The sequence below is a fragment of the Chinchilla lanigera genome, unplaced genomic scaffold (genome assembly GCF_000276665.1).
Source record: "Chinchilla lanigera isolate Chin_1 unplaced genomic scaffold, ChiLan1.0 scaffold00001, whole genome shotgun sequence".
NCBI classification, from domain to species: domain Eukaryota; kingdom Metazoa; phylum Chordata; class Mammalia; order Rodentia; family Chinchillidae; genus Chinchilla; species Chinchilla lanigera.
Window position 1 is genome coordinate 54,179,520 of NW_004955402.1, and position 13,682 is coordinate 54,193,201.

The following is a 13,682-nucleotide window of genomic DNA, read 5'->3' on the forward strand; positions in this document are numbered from 1 at the left end:
GACCTTGCGCTTGCCAGGCAGGCGCTTTTGCCGCTGAGCTAAATCCCCAGGCCCCCATTCATTTTTCTTAATGGCTCAATTTGTCAACATCTATTTGTCTTTCTCAAAGCCGAAGTAGAGAATTTCATAAAATTTTTATTTGTCTTGCATTAAAATGAGCACGCCTCCTTTGTTTGCCTGAGCTTTCCTCCTTTCCCCTCCCTAATTCCTTTTAACATCACTACCGATTTAATATTTCTGAAACATCGCATTCATTACCTCAGCCACAGCAGAAAGCCCTGTCAGGAATCCTGTCACCTACAGGTTAAATTTAAACACATCATTACTTGGGATTTCAGGGCCTCCACAGTTTGCACCTGATTTTAGTGTCTAGCTTTGTTTGCCACCAGTAATTCTTTTCAGGAACCATTTTCTCCAGTCACACTGGCTTTTAAATTTTTTTGCTTTCAATATTTGGTTTGATTATGTTGTAATACAGTTCCCTACAGTAGATAGGAATAGTGACAGTAATGGTAGGAATACTAGAAAGAGTGAAAATAATGCTGACCATGATAGAGTGTTTGAATCATGTTCCTTTTTTCCACTCTTCTAAATATTTCTGTTTGTTTTTTTATTTAATTTTATTTTTTTTTGTTGTACCTTTCCTCACCTATCCTGATGTCAAAGCAGGGTCCTCTCAGATCCCTTCTCTTCCAGACCGCAGCTTAGACAAATACTCTTCTCTCAGCTGCTATGATTCTTACTGTTCACCCACTGGTAGTCACATCGTTTGCCATTTCTGCATCTACGTTTTTGTATGTTTAGGAATTTCTCACCTTGAGGGAGTGCCTGAAGTATATTCCTTTAATATAACAGCATTTCTTTCAAATCTTTCATGAACTATGTGGATTATATGTTGAAAATTAAAGTCTAGTGTACTTGATACATGTATGCACACAGGGAAAAATTGGAACCAACAAGAGGAACAAATTGTCCTGACTGATCACAATAAAATGGGTACTATGAACTTCATTGTATTAATATATTTACAATTACAAAAAGTCCCAGGATAGCATTTGATTATGAAATCTTAACTTACAGAAGTCAGAATTTGTGTTGATGACTTGTGATTGTAAGTTTTTGTTTTTAAATTTTGGAGATACATATATTATGCTTTTTTGATATGATCGGGCATAGTTCTGCAAACAGATACAAATGATAATAGTAATGTCAACGATAATAAAATAAGAATAGAAACAAGAAGTGTTTAATACAGTAGACAATTTGATAATTTACATTCAAATTGCAACAAAATGAAGAGAAATTTGTTAACCTCTAATTTTAATTGTTTGGCCCTCATTTTCTCTGAAAAGAGACTATGTAATTTTTTTCGAAGGCAGCCGGAGGTTTCTTGGAATGGCATGGAGTAGCCTGGCATGGAGTTTAACATAGACCTCTTGGGGGACTGGCTGCATCAACAACACGCTCTCTCCCTCAGGCTGCAGCTACACCTGTGCACCATCAATTTGGGAGAAATGTGGATTTTACCTTGCAATTCAACCTACTTTTGGTTTATAAGAAATTTACAAGTGGAACAATTAAAATAAATGTTACCTAATTATAACAGCATGTTTCTTTTCCTTGACCACCTTTGGCTTGCTTTTATTGTTTAGAGAAAATTGATTGCCTGGCAAGCGCAAGGTCGTGAGTTCGGTTCCCGGTACCGGAGAAAAACCAAAAAAAAAAAAAAAAAAAAAGAGAAAATTGATTGGTAATATTTCTGTGCCATGTGTGGTATGTACATATGTGATAGTGAACTAAAAAGTATCTGCATATGCCCACTAGATATGATGAATTAAAAATCTGCAGAGTAATCAATCAATGCCTTGCAAGAATCCCATTTTCTCTGGTTAAACAGAATAGTTAAATCAGAAAACTGATATTCTGGTGCTGCTGTGAATTTCACTACAATATCTGTAGCCTGTCCTTATACACCTGACAGCTCTTCAAAAGCAGTAATTTCAGTGTGTGATGTTTTGCACTATGCCGGATTCACATTGCGCCTTTGTATTTCATCTCAAGGGAAGAGAAAATCAGTGAGCTTTAGACAGAGTTCGATTTAGCCCTGGAAAATGGGAATAAGTGAGATAACAAAAATTTGCATGGAGTTCTCTTTTCTTACAGTATTTTATAATTATGTGGTTATTACTATTCTTCATTTAAATTGTTTCTGTAATGCATTTTATGTAGACTACTTTACTGATACCAAATGCTGGGGTGTTGGGATTCTTGGAGCTCGTCCTTAGTAGGGGGACATCAGCTTTTTGGTTATTTTCTTCTCTTTTTTAGATTTCATGGTTAGTCTGATAGTAACTGATGAGCAGTCAGTTCCTGAATTGTTCAGCTAACAGTCACAGGCAGTAAATGCAAGATCAATGAAACATTCCCATACTTTTTATATATCATGACAGTGATTTTACTTCTACCCTTTATGAAAGATTTCAGTTTTCTTTAAATCCTCAACAGACTTGTATTTTTAAAGGTAATACAATAGACTTGCAGAATGAAATCTAGTGTGTGGAGTGTTGATAATAATTAAAGAGAAAATTAGGAATGAAAAATAAGATGGTAAAGAAGATTGTAGAGTGTTCACATAGAAAGATTAAAAAGTAGTCTAAAGCGAAAAAGGAATGACTTAATGCATATATTAGGGTCCTATGAGGGTCAGAGTGCCCCGCTGTGCTCTGGTGTGAGGTGAGGGAAGGAGATAGTACACACACATCACATGCCACAGGAGGAGGGGGGAGGGAGAAGAGCCATGTGTGCACGCTGAGCTTTTTCCTTAGGTATGCAGTGCTAAGCATGCCAATTTGGGCTATTTAAAGCTTTCTCAAACTTAAGTATCAAGTAGTCAGCATAATTAAACAGGGAGACTAGAGAAAATACGCATTTGTTCCCTCAAGAAAAATCTACAAAACTAAACCTTGCTTCTTGCATATGTCTGGTGCACATCTGGGCACTTGGTTCCTATCAAAATAAGAAAATGAATCTTAAAACTCAGGCAAAACATGACTGCCTCCATCACCCCTTACGCTTCTTCCTTCAGTAAAATGCCAGCGGGTCCCTTCTCTGACTGGTGAGGAGAAGCCTTGCCTCCTAATTAACTGCTTACCCTCAGTGTGCATTTTTGTCTGCTCTCTCTTTCCAAATGGCTAACATACAAATCTTACATTTGCTAACTGCTAGCTGTACGATGTTAAGGAAGTCTTCCAATATTTTGGTGTCTCATTTTGGTTTTTCTGTATGTCCTGCTGTGAAAATACATGGGATTGTAGATTGCTTCCTTGGATATTGTATGGAAGAACATTTAATTATTTGAAAATAATACATTATTTTGAAGAAGTAAACAGAGTAAACATAGCACACACTACTCCTCACTTCCAAAGAGGGAGAGTAACATACCTGGGGATGGGTGTTTTGTTGGAGGGGTGATACCGAAAGGTGGGATACTGTATACAGTATCTACCACAAGGGTTTCTGGTACCTAACAAATGCTTCAGAAATATTTGTTGAAGTAAGAAATTCTTAACTGAAAGGAGAAATGTACATTTTGAACTCTCTTTAGAAGATTTTGCTAAGTACCCCTTTCTCTGTCCCATTACAACACACGCAAACACACATACACACACACACACACTCATTAACACACATCTGCATATCACTGATGAGGATTTATTGTGAATCATACCTTTCTGGAGTTGTTTCTATATTTACTTATAACACATGTATTTTCTGAAGATGGAAGAGAGGTAGTGCCTGTCCCTCCTTTACAAGCATGAAGAATATACATACCTTGCACTATTAGACACTGTTGTAGTTTATATCTAAATTTCCTTCCAAAGTTCTCATGGGTGTGAAAGATAACTGGATCATGGGGGTGCTATCTATCCTCATCAATGGATTAATCCAACCATGAGTCCAGAAGTGAATGTGCTGTTTGGAGGGAGGGCCTGGATGGAAGACACGGGTCACCGTGGGTGTGAACTGTAAGGCACGTATCCTTTAGGGCTCCTCTTTTCTTCCTCTGCTTCTTGGCTTCCATGGGCTGAGCACTTTTTCCCACGCCATACCCCTTGGCCATCCTGTTTCTCCCTTGGAGCTATGGACTGCAGGATGAAACTTCTGAAACCGTGAGTCAAAATAAATCTCTCCTTTAAGTTGTCGGTGTCAGGTATTACATCTCAGTTACAGTAAAGTGACTGAGGCACCAGTGTTAGCATTTTCGGTACTGTATTTAATCCTACTTGCTTCCCAATCCCCATACAACATACTTAGTAGGTGGCAGTGTGTGGCACAATCTCAATTGTGTCATCAGGCTCTGAAAGGGCCATAAAATTTGTAGAAAGTACAAGCTGGACTTGACCTTTGCCTTCCTACTTCTGACATAATCACAGCTTTTTAAAGGGTGCAAACTCAGTGTCAGTTCCCCTGCATTTATATTCACCAAGGTAGCACATAATGGCTGGCTCAATGTAAACATTACTGCTGGCATATCCTTCCCTGAAATAATCACTAGCAAGCAGCACATGTATCATTTAGGCTTATATTGGAGAAACTTACACAATGGCTTAAAAAGGTTTCTAGCCACTCATCATTAAATTTTTTGGTCATGCTTCCTTCTAATTAAATTTTGAAAATACAAAGCGTGACAAAGGTTTCCTGCTTATGTATGATATAAAACAGTGAATCAGCCTTTATGTAGTTGAGGAACAAAAAGGATTTAAGAGTTAAACTGAAGATGATACAGACAGAAAGCCTAGACTATAGAGTAGGTAAAAAGATCCATCTTATTTATATCCAGCTTACAAGTAGGTCAGATAGTGTAATAACTGTAAAAGTAATGTTTAGATTTGTGGTAAAATAGAGAAAATAGATAACATTTACTCAGTCTATTCCTCTTAGACAAAAATGCAGTACCATATGTTCTTCTTAATCCCCAGAGATAAACATAGCACATGGTACCATAATGACCTCCATTTCTGGTGAGCTCATTAGGCTCCAGGTTCTGTGGCAGGTGCTGGTCAAACATCAGGTACTTTAGTACTCACGTCAGCTTAGTGTAACAGGTAATAAGCTGGCCCTTTATATGGGAAAATAGCATTCAATACATAAATCTTAAAACATTATTTCACCAGTGGAAATAAACTTTATTTTTCCAGTACTGGAGATGAAACCAAGGATCTTGTGCAAGCTAAACAAGAACTCTGCTACTAAGATACATCCCCCAGTTCTTTGTTAAATTTTATTTTGAGACAAGGTTTTGCTGAGTTGCTCAGGCTGGCCTCCACCTTTTAATCCTTTTGCCTCAGCTGAGTAGCTAGCATCACTATACCAGATGGAATTAAAACATTAAATATTTGAGTGCACTAGGTTTATGGTATTTGGGAATAAAATTTCACAAGGATTTTAGAAATCAATTCCCAATTGATATATATATTCCACATAAAGTGCAAGTACTATGGTTTTGAGAATGCAACACTCATATGAAAGGTAGGCTTGATTCAACCCCTCTATGCCGCATTCAAGTTCACACTGCACATATTCTATTCACAGTGTTGGAGTCTGGTAGGTAGTGTTACAGGCCAGAATGCTAGAGAACAAGATCCTTCTGGGTGCTTGTGGACAGGTGAAATTATGGTATTTAATCTAAGAAGGACAATGTACAATCTATTTCAATATTTATTTTCATGTACTTTAGTAATATGTTGCATACAGGTTAGTATCTGGCATTTTATCTTAGCATTATAAATGCATAATGGCATTGTCATGCCATTAGATGAATTCAATTCTTTCTATGATAAGGAAAAAAAATTAGAACATCTAGTGTTTTATTCTGTTAAGAAATTGTTAATTTTTAGGTGTCAAATTGATATTGCAATGATGTTCCAAAAGTCCTTATTTTGGAAGTATGCATACTGAATAATTGATGGATTCAGTGATGTGAGGTTAGGATTTTGCTTTGAAAAATACGTTGGGGAGGAGAGTAATAAATGGGTATATGAAAAGAGTGTTTGGCAATATGTTGATAATCTCTGAAGCTGGATTAGAATTTTGGAATTCATGATACAGTTTTTTGTATGATGCAGGTATTTATATATTTCCATGTAAAAGGCTTAAAGCTCTATAAATTTAATTTCTCTTTACTTCATGGTTTGATGACATTCACAGTATGGATGGATGTTATTTAATCATTTGTTGTCTTAGGACATTTTAGAGTTTAGGTGACATTTATTTGCATGTAAAATTCCATCCATATTTAAATGTTTTTTCTTGAGAGTGATTTTGTGGTGTGATATTACTATACAGATGAGTATCATTATTTAAAAGTGCTGTAACAACTTTCTCCAGGTGTGCCTGACACATTTGCGAAACTTATGAGAGTGTCAGAGTCACCTCATACCAGTAGCATTTCTCATCATCATTTATAAATATGTCCTGAATTGATATATTATTTTCCCAAAATATCAAATGAAACTTTTTGAAATTTCTTGAATTTCAAAATACAAGAAACTACCAGTGGAAAAGTGAAAAGAAACTACCACTGAAAGGTGGATGTCTCATAATAATATTCACCAAAAATATTGTAAAATATTCTCTGCTCGTCAGTTATAATGATAGCTGGAGGCATTATACAACTTCATTTTATAACATATTTTTTCAGTATAGATGTGAAAGTTTCACATCTATTATTTAGTACTGCAATGTCAAATAAAGTTAGAGAGAAGTTTCAGAAAAAAGATAAATTTGAGATAGTATAGTTACCAACCACGAAGGTGTCACAGGAAGTTACCCAATGTTGCAGCAGGTGCAAAGCAAATCAGGTGTTTCTGGGTGGGATTTCCCATGTACATCTCCACTATGCATATTTTACTTAGACTGCAATGAGATTACCAGATGTAAGAATGCAAGAGCCTCGCGTGTTCAGAGGTGGGGCTGTGGAATGTGACTGGATCATGGGCTCGCTGTGTTCACCAATGGCTGACTGTGGTGTTCAGAGGTGTAGCTGATCAGAAGACCTGGGTCTCTGGAGGTTAACCTGGAAGGGTGCATCTCCCTCTCCAGCTGTTTCCTTTGGTCTCTGCTTCCTTGCTGCCATAATGTGAGTAGCTTTCTCCTGTGCCCACTACCATGCTGCTTCTGTATTTGAGCCTATCATCAGCTGAAATTTCTAAAACTGTGAGCTAAAATCAACCTCTCCTCTTTTAAATTATGAGTGTTGAATATTGTGTTTCAGCAATGGGAAAATGACTAAGACAATGCCCAAATGAAGATCTCATTTGAACCTGCAGATAGAAAAGTGAGGCCTTGGACATGCAAGATTCTTTTTTTTTTGTTTTGTTTTAAAGAGAAAATAACAACAATGAAGATAAAAATAAAACAACATAAAAACAATAAAATGATACAGGATTTCAAAACAAGATGATAAGTATTAACAGTGGTTGTTATATTACATATTGTTATCATCAATGAAGTTGCTCAGATTACCAGATATAAGAATACAAGAGTGATCAAATAATTAAAGAGAATAACAAGTAATAAAGAAATTAGAAATGACACAGACCTTCATTAAACAAGATGGTAGGAATTGATTCTTCAGAAAATGACTATAACCTCCTAAGCTCACCACAGCACTATGACCATCACCTCCCATCTCATCCCTTCTTCAGAGTCCAGCTGCCTTGGGGTGTTCTTGGTCCCCCACTATAGAAAGTATTGACCGCTGTTCTAGAAATACTATTTTCTTCCATTTTAAAACACAATTTTAGATTATGAAGGTCACATATACCCTGGGTATATAGAAACAGTTTACATATAGATTTATATATTAGTTTTTCTTAATACTATAACATAAAATTTTTGTCCCAATAATGATTGTTAATGCAAGTATTATGACTGCAGCAGGTACATGCAGATTCTAGAAGTATATCCCCACTGATTTCATGTTTTGTTGTGTTGTCTAATTAGAACTTATCAGTGCTTGAGAGTGAGCTGCCTCAGAAGCCAGCCTCTCCCGCTGGCAGCTTCCTACAGTCAGTCCAAGCATCTTGAGTTTCTGTTTTTTTCCCTTAATGCCTTAAGACTTGCGCAAAATGACACTCCCTTAGGTAGAGCTTGGCTCCCCAAACAGTATGATGGAAGTTACAGTTTGGAACACTAAGTGAGTTAACACCCTGTGGAAAAAAGAAAGTAGAAGAATTGGGCAGATCCATTCTGTCTCTTCCCTTCCTTTGATGGAAGGATCTCTGAGATGTCTCCATGGGCATGTGGGTACATGCATCAGAACACCCACCCTAGGATGGGGGTGTGGGGGAAACCTTGGCAAGTGCATAATCTGAAGGACAGGACAGCAGGTTGGAGACCAAGGGAAGAGTTACAATTTCATCAAAAGCCATCTAGTGGCAGGATTTTTTCTTTTCAGGGGAGGTCAATTTTTCTGTATCAAGCCCTTGAAGAACATAGGAGAAGACACACCCACTTATACAGGGTAGTGGAATTTGCTCCAAGTCTACCCAATTTCAATGTTAATACCATCTAAAAATACTTTCACAGAAATATCTAGAATAATGCTTGACAAATATCTGTGTATAGTGACTTGCAAGTTGACATATAATTAACCATCAGAGTCGTTAACCACTGAATCAATAATTCAGTATATCAAATTGTAATGTATTCCAAGGATGATGTCATTGCTCTTATGCTATTCATTGTGACGAATTTTATAAGAAAGCAGTTTTTCTCAACTCCTAGTTTTTTCATATCTGGCTTAAAAATCTGTGGAAACAATCTAAATTTGTCTCAAGCCTCAAAGATCACAGTAAAGCTGATGATAGCTTCACAGCTGAATAAAATTCTTTGATGTAATGACTTAATTTAGGAAAAAAAAACTAGTTGGAGCATGGGCTGATGAAATGCAGTGATGCTGGCTTTGTAACCGCTCTTCTTTTTTTTTTTTTTTTCCTCCGGTACCGGGAACCGAACTCACAACCTTGCGCTTGCCAGGCAGGCGCTTTTGCCGCTGAGCTAAATACCCAGCCCCTGTTGCTGGCTTTGTATTAGTGATTTCAGTGGAAAGTCACAGGAAGGGAACACGTTCTTTCCGGACTGTATTTGATTCCTCATAACCAAAGATTAGCTTTGAAAACTCAGGGTAATGAGGCAGAGTGAGTTCATTTTTGCTAGTAATGCAGTTAATATACGACTATTGTTGAATAGTAGTTCATTTTAAATTGCAGCATGAAGATTTTGAATGACAAACAGAATTTGTTGGTTTTCATACTAATATCACTTGAGAGTCCACCAGAAGTTTAAAAATTCAGATTATGATTAGAAATTCAAACAGTGAAGGTACTTTTCCATGTTAGAAATTTCCTCTGAATATAACTTCATTCACTATATTAGCAAGGGAAAGAAATGAAAAAGAAAGCTTACTCATTTTTAGAGCTGACTTGAAAAATATATTTTATCCTAATATGCTAGAAACTGAAAGACAATTTCATAAGAAGAACATTCAGATTCATTTATCCCTAAGCAGAATAATAGTTAAAAACCAATAGAGCTGTCAGGGTCTTAGGAGAAAAGTGTCAGTGTGATTAGCACATCTTTCCTGACTACTTTTGGCCTCTTTGAAAATCTGATTGTTCATGTTCTAGACAGTTAAGAAGGACAGGAACTATTTAATAAAACTACTGCTGTGGTTGGTATAACCATTTTTGCATGAGCAGGATCCACTAGGATGAATCCCTCTTACTCCTAGCTTTGCTTCAGTTTGGTAAGACCACGTCAGCACAGTTCTTCCTGTTCCAGGAGGAGCCACAGACATGGATTCCTCTGGAATTAATGTCGGCTCCAGGCTGTGAGGACTCCTAGTGTGACTGAGGCAATGATACCACTCCAAAAACTTTCCTTTTTGTCCATCTAGCCAAAAGGCTTCTTTTCTTTTGTACACATCTAATATTGAAAGAGAAACAAATATTTAATTTGGTGAACCATGCAGTTTGGCTCAAGAGACCCGGAATAGCCTGCTTATAAATTAATGAAATTTGCTTATAGGAAACATGCTGCAATCTTGTCAAAAGGAAGAATGCTTGCCCAGATTTATGACCTGAAGTTGCTCTGGCTTCAAAACACCAGGGAAAAGTATAAAATGCTTCAAACTTCCAAAAATGATAATTTTCAGAAGAGCTTAGCATATTTGGCAAATACATTGGAGCTTCAAACAGACTGAACCTGAAAATGACAGGGAAAAAGCCCTATGGTATCAGTGTATAAGCTCTAGCTTCAGACAGCAAAATTGTGGAACCAAATGTCTCATCCTTTAATGAAGATCTCTAAGGGCACCAGGTTTGACAGTGACTGAAGGGAAGGAAAACGTACCTCATATGGGAAGGGTAAGTCCCAGGAACATGTGTGCAGCCACTTATGCCCTGACCAAGGAGAAAGCTCAGACAAAACTTTCCTCAGAGTTTTTCAGCTTTTACCAAATGTCCCAGAGAAGTTTCATTTTTAGGAATTCATTTCTGCTTAACTGGGCACAGTTAAGGTCTAGAAAATATGTTTTAAAGTCTAGAAAATATGTTTTAGGGTTTAATTACTTGGCAAAATTATGTCATTTTGCTGGCTTTAGATATTACCTTGTTTATGTTTTTTTTTAATTTTCAAAAAAATTGGAGCTATTGCTTTGTCAGCATTGTTGGCAATGGAAATAAAGCATTATAAATGGTCTTTATTGAATGTGAGCCATGTTTTCTCTTTTTATTTGTGATGCATAGGATAGGAAATTTTAACCAGGAAACTCAAATTATGTGTGTATTGTGGTTAAATTATGTGTGTATATCTGAGTATGTAAATATATACACGTACACATAAACACACAATTCTTAAGCTAATACTTTGTATTATTTTTCATTGCAAAATGTGAATGGTTTGTGAAATTTTAATAATATTAAAGGAAGTCAGGAGGTATTTCTGTTTATCTAAAAGGTCATGGGTTAGAAGTTGATAATTCTGATTTCAAACTCTATTAAGCAAGCTTCAAATATAAGCGCTCTTCTACCATTTCTTCTCACATCACTCACCTGTTACCTGTCAACTACAGTGAAATATGGACACATTGTAGCTTGCCCCATTTTTTTCTTTGCATACTCTTTGGCTTTTCTCTTGATATATCCTCCACTTTCACATTTCTAACAGGAGAATTTTTTAAATTGAAATGGTGTCTCTTCTAGATGGCTTATGTGATTTTTCATTTCCTTCACCTCTGTTAATACAACTTGGACATGATTTGAGTGTGTGTCCCACGCCTTAGAGGCTTGGTCCTTCCTGTGGCAGCATGAAGAGGTAGTAGATCTATAAGAGGTAGGCCTGTTGGAAAGTGATTAGGTCACCAGAAGCATCATCCTCAGAAGGGAGTGAGGTTGAGTGGGTCAGTACTCCTGAGAGAGATTATTATAAAATAGAGTAAGTCAAGTCTCTGAATCCTTTATCTGGCTTCCCATCTTACTTCATGATCTCTTCCTCTCATGCAGCCTGCAACTATGATGCCCTCTGCCATCTTGTGATACAACAGTGGGCCTTTACAGTAGCCAGGCAGAGGCCAGCACCATGCTCTTGGACCTCCAAAACTTTGAGCTAAAGAAATCTCTTTGCAGAGTCTTCACTCTAAAATATTTTGTAATGTCAATGAAAAGTGGATTGATGCATCACTGTTAGAGTACTTGGGTTATTGTCAAGGTTTTAAAACTACACATAAATTTAAAAAAAATATCCATACAAAGTTGAAGTACTGTAGATAAGGGTAAAGTGTTACCTTCCATTTCTGCTTTTCACTCCTCAGATTAAACCACTGTTGGTGTATAGGGAATAGTAGTCTCTGTGTGTGTGCATGTATGTGTATGTGGGTGTGTGGGTGTGTGGGTGTGTCCATACCTAAGACAGATAGTATTTGGCTTTTGTGTGAATTACAAATTAAATACTAGTGCATACATTTCTCTGTGAGTTAATGATGTCTTTGTGTATGTATCTTGTCCATTAATTTTTTTTTTTTTTTTTTTTTTTTTTTTTTTTTTTTTGGTTTTTCTCTGGTACTGGGAACTGAACTCACGACCTTGCGGTTGCCAGGCAGGCGCTTTTGCCGCTGAGCTAAATCCCCAGCCCCTTGTCCATTAATTTGTAGGAGAGTTCCACACATATTATCAGACAGTGAAGACCCTTAGTCCAAAAATTATCTATATGTGAGTTCACTAATATGTGTTCATATGTTTCCATATGGTTGTGTCTATGTCACTTTCCTTGCTGCTGGGATGGAATATGCGACCCCCATAACTTACAGGAGGAGAAGTTTATTTGGGCACAGAGTTTTTAGGGAATTCAGTCCCGGTTGACGGACTATGAGGCAGGAGGGTGCAGTGGATCAGGCCTGCCGTGGAGTGAAGCTGCCCATGTCATGGCCACTGGAAGCAGAGAGAGAGGGAGGAGCCTTAAATAGAGAGAAGCCCTTGCAGATCACACTCACAGCAACCCAGCTCTTCCCAACACCCAGCCAGCTCCAGGCTCCCATGGTCCAGTCGCCTTCAACAAATGCCTGCCTCTCAGTGCAGGAGACTAGAGGTGGACAACCGGATACGAACCAAACATAGGCCGGTTATCCGGGTACACCTGATCACGTCTTCTCTTCTCTTGAACCTCTTTATCCATCCACAGTGCCTAGGCATATTTTGATATTTTAAAATATCATAGTTGATATTTTAGTTTATGCCTACTGCATAAATAAGCATCAAGTACTATGTGCCCATGTTGCTCCTGCATGATTATAGAAAGACTTGTAGGATCCAAGCAAATTTAGAGTGAAGAATAACGACATATTTAATGTCCATCATCCCAGGCAAATGATATATTTGTACTAGAATCCAAATAGGTGCTTAGCATACATGTTAGAATAAAAATCAATTTCCACAGTAATATTTCCAGCACAATTAATACAAAGTGCTAATTTTATTTATTCACTCAAAAGTTTCCTAAGTAAAGGAATTGTTCACCAAGAGACTAATCCATTTAATATAAAGCTTTTACTTAAGATGAAGAAGTTCAGAGAAGATATATTTCTTCTTAAGGGTTTTTGGATAATTGAAAGAGGTTAGTGAAGTTACTGAAGCCAGTGAAAAACAGCTCGGTGTCATGTATTTTTTATCTTATGGTTACAAAGCATATTGCTCATTATAGTCTGAAAATTAGCTCAAGTTATCTTGGGGCAGATAGTTGCAGACAACTGAGCATAAATATTAACCAGTCTAATATTATATAAATGGCAGTCTCTCCTCTCAAGTGGTAGAAATGCCTCTGGCAAAGAGAAAATATGCCAGGGTGGCAAATTTTCCTCAGGTATGTGTCTTCACTAGATTAAAAGGCAAAAGAAAAGCAAACTCTCAGTCACTGGTCTCCCCTCCCCCCAGTATGGGGAGTGAGTTCAAGGCCTTGGCACTGAGCTATTCCCCAAGCCCCCCCTCCTGTTTCTCTCTCTTTCTCTCTCTCCTTTCTCTGTCTCTCTTTTCCCTCCCTCCCTCCCTCCTTTTCATTTTTCTTTTTCTTTCTTTCTTTCTTTCTTTCTTTCTTTCTTTCTTTCTTTCTTTCTTTCTTTCTTTCTTTCT